We start from the raw sequence: 10,254 nt of genomic DNA on the forward strand, positions 1-10,254 counted from the left end.
AACTCTGAACACCAATACTGCCCAGCACGCTGCTGCCCTCATGTTTTAATTTATACCAGCATTCTCCCAAGTGTGTGCTGCAGAACACTGTCCTGGAGGGATGCTCCAAGAAAAATGAGTTCAGGTCTTATTAAAGACACCGAAAAGCTCTATAGCAAAGAATCCAGTTTAATTTGTTAACTCTGTGTTTCCCATTTAACCCTTCTCTGATCAGTAGTTGATGCCATGGAACAAGTATATAGAACATACCCAGAAACAATGCCTTGTACTCAAGGGATCCAGGCTGTTGTGTTCTGTTTTGATGCCTCCTCTTTGTAACTAAGTTTTGGACCATCATTTTGCATCCCACTTTTCTCTGTAATCATCCTCCCTCTTTCCGATTTGATGCTTCTTGGCTACTATGAGCTGGAAAGCCAGGTTATCCAGCTTGCTAAAACTGTGTCCGAAGTCAAAGTTAACAGGCTCTGAGAGCCTGTGAGTTTCTTCTGCTGTCACGTGCATGTGCTTAGACGTTATCAACTTGGTGCTATTTCATCTACTCAGTCTTTCCAGACCCTTTCTTGGTCTCAGCTGTGTTGTTCAAGAAGTGAGGTCCTGTGCAATACTGGTTCAACTACACTACATTAAACCATAAGCTCAACAAGAGCAGGGGCAGTGTGAGATTCTGCCCACCAATGTCTCCTCAGAACCTATCACAGCAGTGGGCACACAGTATGTACTTGACAAATACTTGATAATGACAAGTAAACTACCTCTCATTACCAGATGTAACATTAATTTTTTGGCAAAACACATTACAAATTTTAACTCTGGACACCAGAAACACACTTCCTCCTCTCCTCGTTCAAGCAGAGATATCAGGAACGCCTATGCCTCTACCCACGTATAGAGTTTATCCAGCTCCTATGGTATTCCCATTCAGGCACAGAGGTCTTTACATTACTGAAAGCTGGGGATGCGGAGTACTGGCCTCATCTCTTAGGAGAATGAGAATCAGGATACACAGATTTAGATCATATATAAGAAAGCATTTCCAGCTCATGAAATCTGCTTTAACACTGGAATGGGTGACCATAGCTGGCAGGCTTGCATTCTGGGAAGACACTTACAGAGCTGGCTCTTTCTTCAGACTGATGCATTTGTGTCCACCCCCAAACACACCTTCCTAACAATGGCAAAGTCATGGGAAACCAATTTAGAACTCAGGTTGTCAGCACAGAAGTAAAAGATGGATGGATGTTCTTGAAGGATGGTTCACTCAAGTAGCCTAGGCCTGATTAAAAAAAAAAAAATCCCTGCCCACACAGTCCAGCAATTTTGTGAAAACACCATGTTACTTCTCTCTTGGGTTGATTCTTACCCTAAGGTCCTCCACCCCACCCCCATAGCTTTCTCGTAAGTAGTTTACATACAATGCTTAAGACAACTAGTGGTCTTTTCTCAAGAACAGTCTACTCCTGAGAATAGCCCTTTGTCCCTTGATTTGGTCATCTCCATTAGCTACACATTTATAATTCTTCCAAGGAGACAATTAGCCCGTTCATAAAGAACTGATTCTGAGGAGTATCACTCTTAAAGCGTGATTCCACTCGAATTTCTAAGGATCCGCTAACCTACTCTTAAGTTTGTCTGTTGGCCTCACATCTCTTGCCCGGATGAGTCCCCTCCACTGTTCTCAGTTACAACTTCACCTCTAAAGTGCCAACCTGTAAATACAGAACTCCTGCATTTGGATCGCGTCTGCCTGGGGATGTATTTTTACCTTAAAATCAGTCAAAAATCTTTAAGATCTGGAAGTCTCTTATGGGAAGAGGAGGCGAAGGGGGCCTGGGCAGGGGGCCGACATCGTGGTGCTTGTGCAGAGCTCTGACGCGGCAGAGCGAAGGGAGGACGAAGGCAGCGCCCCGGAACTGGCGCCGCGGAGACGGCGCGGGGCGGCCACCTCGGCGGCGGAAAGGCCGGGCGTCGGCCCCGCGTTGTTCCCCGCCGCCGACCCCTTCTCCTGCAGCTTCAACAAGCAATCCAAGACAGCCTACGGTCTCCAGCGCCCTCCACTCACCCCGCGCCCATCACCGGTTCGGTCCGCCACCAAAACCTTTCCGCCAGCGCACCGCAGCCGGAAGTACATGGCCCCGCGACGAAACGGAACTCGGCGCCGGGTGTGCGCGAGGCGCTTGGGGCGGGGCTTTAAGGACGTCGTGGGCGGGGCGTTGACTCAGCGGAGAAGCTGCCCGGTTCGTCTTCCTCAGCGCTTCTCTTCGCAGCGTTTTGTCAGCGACCACTGCCACGACCCCACTCCCCACGTAGTCCCCAACTGCGCCGGGCCCAGGCTGTGTTCGCCTTTTCTCTCCCTCCTCGTTCTCGGGCTCTTCCTTATTTGTTTCTGGCCTCCTGCCCACCTGCTTCTCGTTGGCCCGTGGGCCTTACCTGTCTGGGTAACCCCGTGACCAATTCACACTGTCTCCTCACTCACCTGCGCTCGTTGGTGACCCGCCTGACCCTGATATTTGCCCCTCTTCCCCGTCCCTCTTCAGACCCGTTACTCATATCCTCTGAACTAGTTGACAGAATCCTCTTCCTACTCTATAAATTGTAATTCCTGCCTGAGGAGTGCTAATACTGAGCACGCTGTGTATTTTTCGTAGCTGACGTGAGCCAGTTTCCACGTCAAGACTTTCCCTCTTGGTCTCCTCAGCCCGGATGCTCACTTTATCCCCGACCCCTTTGAGGGAAGTAGAGGGAGGGTTCAGTCAGTTCCCCTGCCTTGGCCAAGGTGCGCTGCTGAGGGATTCGCACTTAGTAGGCCTTCCCGTGAGTCATCATGGGCCCTCGCGTACCTCACCTCTCGCCACTTGGTGTCCCCATAGCAGCCTGTGCCTCAGCGAGGTCCTTGAGGGGACAAGGAGTGACTTGCTTTCTGACCTCTTAGAGAGCTAGCGAATGCCAGCTAGAGGTAGGCCTGAATGGATGCCAGCAGGCCCCTGGGTAGTTATGGTTCAAAAAACAATGCTGTACCACATAGGTTACAAGTGGGAACAGAAAGGCCTCTAGAAGGCTTTAGGCCTTTGACTCCTTTTCTTTTTGTTGGAGGGAGGGGGCGAGGTAGGAGGTGGGTCAAGGAGGGAGGATGCTTTGAACCGAACAACTGAGTCTGTCTGACTTGTTCTGTGGGAGCGTGTGGGCTCCATTTGCTTGTAGTTCTTTCCTGTCCCCTCCTTATATCAGAGGTGGCAGAGGAAGGCGCATCACTCCGTGAAAATGTCCCTGTCAGCATCAGGGCCCAGGGGCAGGCAGACTGCCCTATTTGCTTCAGAACTTCTCTCCCCAACTTGGCTGGTTTCACCATCTCAAGACCCTTTTATGCTTGAGCAGGCACTGGAATCTAGGTAAGTAAGGCTGCATTCTGATTACTTCGTTGTAGTTTCTTATTCTTTCCCTAGTGGGAGGGATGTGGCCGAGAATGTGTGGGCAAGGGAATTTTCGAGCTACCCCTAATGTGATGATGACTTAGCCCTGTGTTCACTGTTCTCCTGGTAGTTCCAGCTCCGCTCCATGGACTGATTCATTACCTTACCCAGTCCTAAAGATTAAGTTTATTAGTTTGCTGATGGGTGATCACATCTTCTAGTTCTTCTGAATACAGGCTTTTAGGAGACCAGGGAAGCAAAAGGCAATCGATTAAAACTGGTGATAAAAGGTAGGACTACCAAGAGGACCACATCACTTAGGGCAACTGGTAGGTGCTTTTGTTTTTGTTTTTTAATTCTTAGTAGAATCCCATTAAAAATCAAAATGTTTTTCAGTGAATATAAAATCAGAGAACATTAGCACAAAGAGTTAGAAGGTCTTAAAGGAGAGGTCTTTCAAGCCATAGCTGGCTAATAAATTTCTTTTTCCCACTTAAGAGACCCTTAGCATTTGCATGTTTCCACACATACATTAAAGGAAATCGGTAAACAACTTCCTTTGCATAATCTATCATCCCCTTTATTTTTTCCTGCTTTGAAACAGTAGACAGCTGTCACAAAGGCTTTGAAAGGGAGAGTGATTTGGTCTCCAGTCTGGCAGAGTAAAGGTTAGTGACAGAAATAGCAAGCTGCTTACAGAAGCCAGGTACTGGGGTTCAAGGGAGGTTCATATACCCATCCAGTTCTCCAACGGCACGTGTTGAAAATGTAGATTCCCAGGCCATGCTGACTGAATTGGAATTTCATGGGTTGGTGCCTGGAATCTTCATTGTTAAGTTCCCAAGATATTTCCCCCTCTCTGTAGAGAGGAAGGGTAAGGAGTGAGTGAGTGAGGAAAAGGGGAAGAGAGAGGTTAGGGGAAGGCAGTGAGCCCACATTCCTTTTCTTTCTTCCCTCCCTTTCCATCTTCGGTGCTGTCCTTTGCCCTCTGTCTTCCTTCCTGCCTCCTCTAGTCTGGACCGTGTCCACTTCCAAATCATACTTCCAAGCTCCAGGCTATCTGCTTTCCCTCATCATCCTACCCCATTCCTCTATTTTCACCAAAGTGGAAGTCCAAAGAAATTGTAGATATGACCCTTTTGTCTTCTTAAAAATTTTTATTATTGAAGATTTTCAAACACAGACAAAGATAGGGGAATAGCATAATAAATCCCCATGTACCCTTCACCCTATTTCTACTATCAACTCAATTCTCAGTCTTGTTCTATTTATACCCCTACCCACTTCTCCCCAGCATATTGTTTTGATACAGATCACAGACAGCATAACATCTTGTCCATAAGTATTTCATTATGTAGCCTAACATCTTGTCCATAAGTATTTCATTATGTATCTCTAAAAGAGAAGGATTTTTTAAATTAATAAACTTTATTTTTAGAGCACTTTTAGGTTCACAGCAAAGTGGAGTGGAAAGTACAGAGAGTTCCCAAATACTCTGTCCGCACACACACAGCCTCATCCACTATCAGCATCCCAGCACCAGAGTGATACATTTGTTATACTCTATGAACCTACATTGACACATCATTATCACCCAAAGTCCATAGTTTATTATAGGGTTCACTCTTGGTGTTGTACATTCTATGGGTTTTGACAAATGTATAATGACATGTATCTACCATTGTAGTATCATACAGAGTAGTTTCACTGCTCTAAAAATCCTTTGTGCTCTTTTTATCCCTCCCTCTCCCATGACTCCCAGGAACCACTGATCTTTTACTGTCTTCATGGTTTGCCCTTCCCAGAATGTCATATAGTTAGAATCATACAGTAAGCAGTCTTTTCAGATTGACTTCTTTTGCTTAGTAATATACATTTAAGTTTCCTTTATGTCTGTTCATGGCTTGATAGCTCATCTCTTTTTAGTGCTATATGATATTCCACTGTTTGGAAGTACCACAGTTTGCTGAAGAATATCTTGGTTGCTTCCAAGTTTTGGCAGTTATCACTAAGGCTGCTATAAACATCCTTGTGCATGGCTTTGTATGTACATAGGTTTTTCAACTCAATTGAATAAATACCACGGAGAGAGATTGCTGGCTCTTATGGTAAGCATATGTTTAGTTTTGTAGGAAACTGCCAAACTGTCTTTCAGAGTGGTTGTACCATTATATATTCCCAGCAGCAGTGAATGAGAGTTCATGATGCTCTACATTCTCACCAGCATTTGATGTTGTCAGTGTTCTGGATTTTCACTATTGTAATAGCTGTATAGTGGTATCTCATTGTTATTTTAATTTGCAGTTTCCTAGTGATACATGATGTTGAACATCTTTTCATATGCTTACATGCCATCTGTATATCTTCTTTGGTAAAGTGTCTGTTCAGGTCTTTTGCCCATTTTTTAATCAGGTTGTTTGTTTTCTTCTTGTTGAGTTTTTTTTTTAAACATCTTTTATTGATTGATTAATTGATTGATTGATTTTTTGGCTGCGTGTGGCATCTTAGTTCCCTGACCAGGGATAGAACCCATGCCCCCTGCAGTGGAAGGTGGATTCTTAACCACTGGACCACCAGGGAAGACCCCCTTGTTGAGTTTTAAGTGTTGTTTGTATATTTTGGATAACAGTCCCTTATCAGACATGTGTTTTGCAAATATTTTCTCTCAGTCCGACTTGTCTTCTCATTCTCTTGACAGAGAGAGACTTAAACCCACAACAATTACACTACCATTGTCACATTTAAAATAATTAACAATAAATCCCTAATATCATCAAATACCCAGTCAGCTTTCAAATATCCAGTTGTCTCATAAATATTGCAATCTCTTGATACATCTCTGAAGTCTCTTAATCTATAGGTTTATTCCTCCATGTCTTTCTTCATTTGCAACATATTTGATGAGGAAACTCTGACCTCCCTCTCAATCCTCCTTCAGTCTTTTCCATAGCATTTGAGAAAACCGTAGAGCTTCCCCAGTCTAAAATAATGGAAAGACGCATTGAACAAAGAAGCGATTTTGTACAATTCCAGTTTCAATTAACTTCATCTTTGCTCTGTAAATAGGGGTGAATCTTATCCACCACTGGATCCTCAGGATCTGGCACGTGACACTCGATATGCATTTGTGGAAAGAAGATAGGAGGGAAGGAAGAGAGGTTATTAGAAGAAAGGTCAAAGGGAGAAAACAGAAAATTTGGTGGGTACTACATTTATCTAAGAAAGTAGAACTGAACTTTTTAATTTAGGACCCCCTCTCCTTTGAAAAATGTTATAAACTCTATAAATTTTTAAAGGCCTCTCATGATCTGGGCCTGCATCTGTCTTGCCAGGCTCACTCTTCACCCTCTTAAAACTTTGGTAGTATATTTCAATGAAAAAGCAGATAAAGCAAAACAATACTAGTTTTAAAAAAGTTATAAAAGTAATTCATTTATATGGGAAAAATTCAAACAGTTTCAAAGTACATGAAGTGAGAAATTAGTGGTTTTTTCCTAGAAGTAACCATATATATCTCCTTGCCTCAAGTATGGTTCCAGCCGCTGGGTTTGAGAGATGAAGTACCAGGTCCTTTTTGTTTGTTTGGTTTTATTCATTCTATATCTACTGGTGACAAAAGTACAGCTATTCTTACATAGTCTTTGCAAAGTTGTTTCTACCTATGTGCGTGTGTGTGTGTGTGTGTGAGAGTGTGTATATTCATTCCTTTTAATTGCTATGTAATTGACTATTGGAAAGATGTGATATCATTTATGTAACCAGTTTTCCATCAATGTTTAGATAGATTTCAGTTTTTGCCCTACAAGCAATGCTGGCAGACCATCGTTGGAGCTTTTCCTCTGAGGTGGGAAACCGCTGGAAAGTTTGGAGTATAGAGACCATGATCTCACTTACAGTTTAATAGCATCACTTGTGCTGCTGTATCAGATTTACCCTCTATCCCCAGTGTTTTCACCAGCACTGGATATTAAATTTTTTAGTCCTTTTCAATTGATAAGCCAAAAAAAAAACCCCTCACTATTGCTTCAGTTGACATTCCTTTGTAAAATCAGATTTGACAGTGTGAGTTTTACTCAGTGGGCTGTTTCACACTCACTTAGAGAGGAGTTGTTAATTGTTCCGGTACTGTGTGGATTCCTGCATGGCCACACTGAAGCCCTCTGATAGAGCCTGTCTGATCTCTCCTCTAGACCCCAGGCCCTTCGGGATGGGTACCCGACTGTGAAGCCAAAACCCTGTCTCTGAACTGCTTACCAACCTGAAGTGTCACCCCCTGCAACTCCCTGCTTCAGGTATGGCTCCAGCCACTGGCTTGGAGAGATGAAATGTCATGGGATGTTTGGGGGCTTATTTTGCTCATTTCCACCAGTGACAACTGCACAGTCATTTAAAAGAAATCCTATAAGTGATATAATATAAACAATTAAAACAATATAAACAAAAGCTCTTGAACTGTGACACAGTCTGACAGATCCAAGTGCTTCCGCACAAGTTCTCACTGTACCTCTTAGAGCAACCCCATGAGGAAGTTCGTCTTTCTTGGCTTTATAAATGAGGAACCTGAGAATGAGAGACCTTTGGAGACTTGCTCCTGGTTAGACTTGTTACTTTATTAGAGGTTGCAAAGTACTAGAAGGTCAAATTCAGCCCCTAGCCCCATTTTGTTTGCCTTTAATATTTTTAAACTGTTTTACATTGGAATGCTTATTGATGGGTCATTCATTCTCTGTCCAGACACAGCCCTTATTACTCTCCACTGACTTTGAATAGAGCTGATTTAGCTTAATTTTATCCACCCAGGCCCTGAAGGCATTGGATTTTGCACCCCCAGCCAAATCTTGTCTAATTCCACCATGCAACTGTAGGGTCGATATCAACTCCTGAGGTAGGCCCAGAAATAAACCAGCCTCAACCACAAACCCTCAGTGTCAGGTGCAAAGCCTAATTCCTTCTCCCTCCTGTTCTAATAGAACCATGGGAAAGGCCTTGAGCTGCAGAGGGTGGGAGAGGAAAGGCCTACCTGCCATCCTGCCCAGCCCCAAAGCCTGCCTTCCTCAGCCCCCGATATTATTGTGGGGGTCACAGCTAGATTTACCTCACCTGTCCTGCCACCCTGTTCCAGGGAGAGGATAAAATAAGACAACTTTGTAGAAAAAGCAGATCAGCTTCCCCTCCTTGGTGGTGCTGGTCTTTCTCCAGCAGTCTGATCTCTGAAAGGCCGTGAGCCTTTATGAGTGGGCATCTCCCCACCCCACACATGTGTAGCTCAGGTGCTCCATCTCTGAGCATCTCCTCACTGGGATGTACATCTTCAGTCCATCAACAAATATATTAGTTAATTAATTTATTTTTAAACAGAGGCACAGAGTTATTTATTTATTTATTTATTTATGGCTGCATTGGGTCTTCGTTGCTGTGCGCGGCGCTTTCTCTAGTTGTAGCGAGAGGGGGCTACTCTTCGTTGCAGTGCACGGGCTTCTCATTGTGGTGGCTTCTCGTTGCAGAGCACGGGCTCTAGGCACGTGGGCTTCAGTAGTTGCAGCACACGGGCTCAGTAGTTGTGGCTTGCGGGCTCTAGAGCACAGGCTCAGTAGTTGCGGTGTACAGGTTCAGTTGCTCCACAGCATGTGGGATCTTCCTAGACCAGGGCTCGAACCCGTGTCCCCTGCATTGGCAGGCGGATTCTTAACCACTGCGCCACCAGGGAAGCCCCACCAAATGAATTTTTTGAGTGCCAGACACTGTTCTGGACTCTGGGGTTTCAGCCGTGATTAAGACAGGAGCTCACCTGCTAGTAAGAGATTAATGTGAATATTAATCAGGTTATTACACAGTAAAGCGTTGTCACAATGGAATGCATGGAGATCTGCTTCCCACCAACACAGTCTGACTATGATCTCCAAAAGCGGAATAACAACAACAGTACCACCACTATTAATGTGTTTTACATATTAACATATAACTTAATTCTTAAAATAAGGCTACCAAGCAAGTAGTGTCATTATCACCCTCATTTTACAGTCATTGAGAAGTTAAATTCTTGCCTAAACTCACACCACTGGTACAGACAATGCTTCCACTCTTGGTTGAGCAGCAAACTTTTCTATAGCCTGTTGAATTTCAAAGTGTGCCATAACCCCATGAGAACAAGACAGAAGGAACCAGGTTTGCCCCCAACAGTTGGGAGTTAGGTTAGACGCTAGAAAGAACTCCTTGGTAACAGTTATGAGTGTATGAGAGAAAGGAATCCTTTTCTGAGTATTTGTTTCCTCTCCTGAATTTTCTTTTTATTTGGCCGTGCCGCATGGCGGCCTGCAGAATCTTAGTTCCCCGACCAGGGATCAGACCCACACCCCTTGCACTGGAAGTGCGGAGTCTTAACCACTAGACTGCCAGGGAAGTCCTCTCCTGAATTTTCTATATTGCACAAATAATGTTGTAAAAATAGAGGAATTATTCTAGAAAAAAAGATCACTCATAATTTCACCTCATGAATTGGGTTCCTTTTTCCATCTTTCTGAACCAGACTGTGACTGTGTTAGACAGTTGGTGTAACTAGATCTGGTTTTGCCTGCAGCACTCTTAAGAGGCAACGATGTGGTAACTAGCGGAGGTCAGCCCCTCTACCCAGGCTTCCAACACCCAGAGTGACCCCTGGACACCCAGAGATGAAGACAGCTCTTTCACAGAGAGTGAGCACCGCTGTGTGCTTCAGCAGAGGGATCTGGGTACCTTCACTCAGGGTGAAATAGGGCAGGGATGAAGCTGTGAGGGATTACTTGCTATTTCAGATGGAAGTAATCAAAGCAGCATGCTCTCCCTGTACCTTGGGGGAAACAAGGGAAAG

The sequence above is a fragment of the Lipotes vexillifer genome, unplaced genomic scaffold (genome assembly GCF_000442215.2).
Source record: "Lipotes vexillifer unplaced genomic scaffold, Lipotes_vexillifer_v1.1 scaffold713, whole genome shotgun sequence".
NCBI classification, from domain to species: domain Eukaryota; kingdom Metazoa; phylum Chordata; class Mammalia; order Artiodactyla; family Lipotidae; genus Lipotes; species Lipotes vexillifer.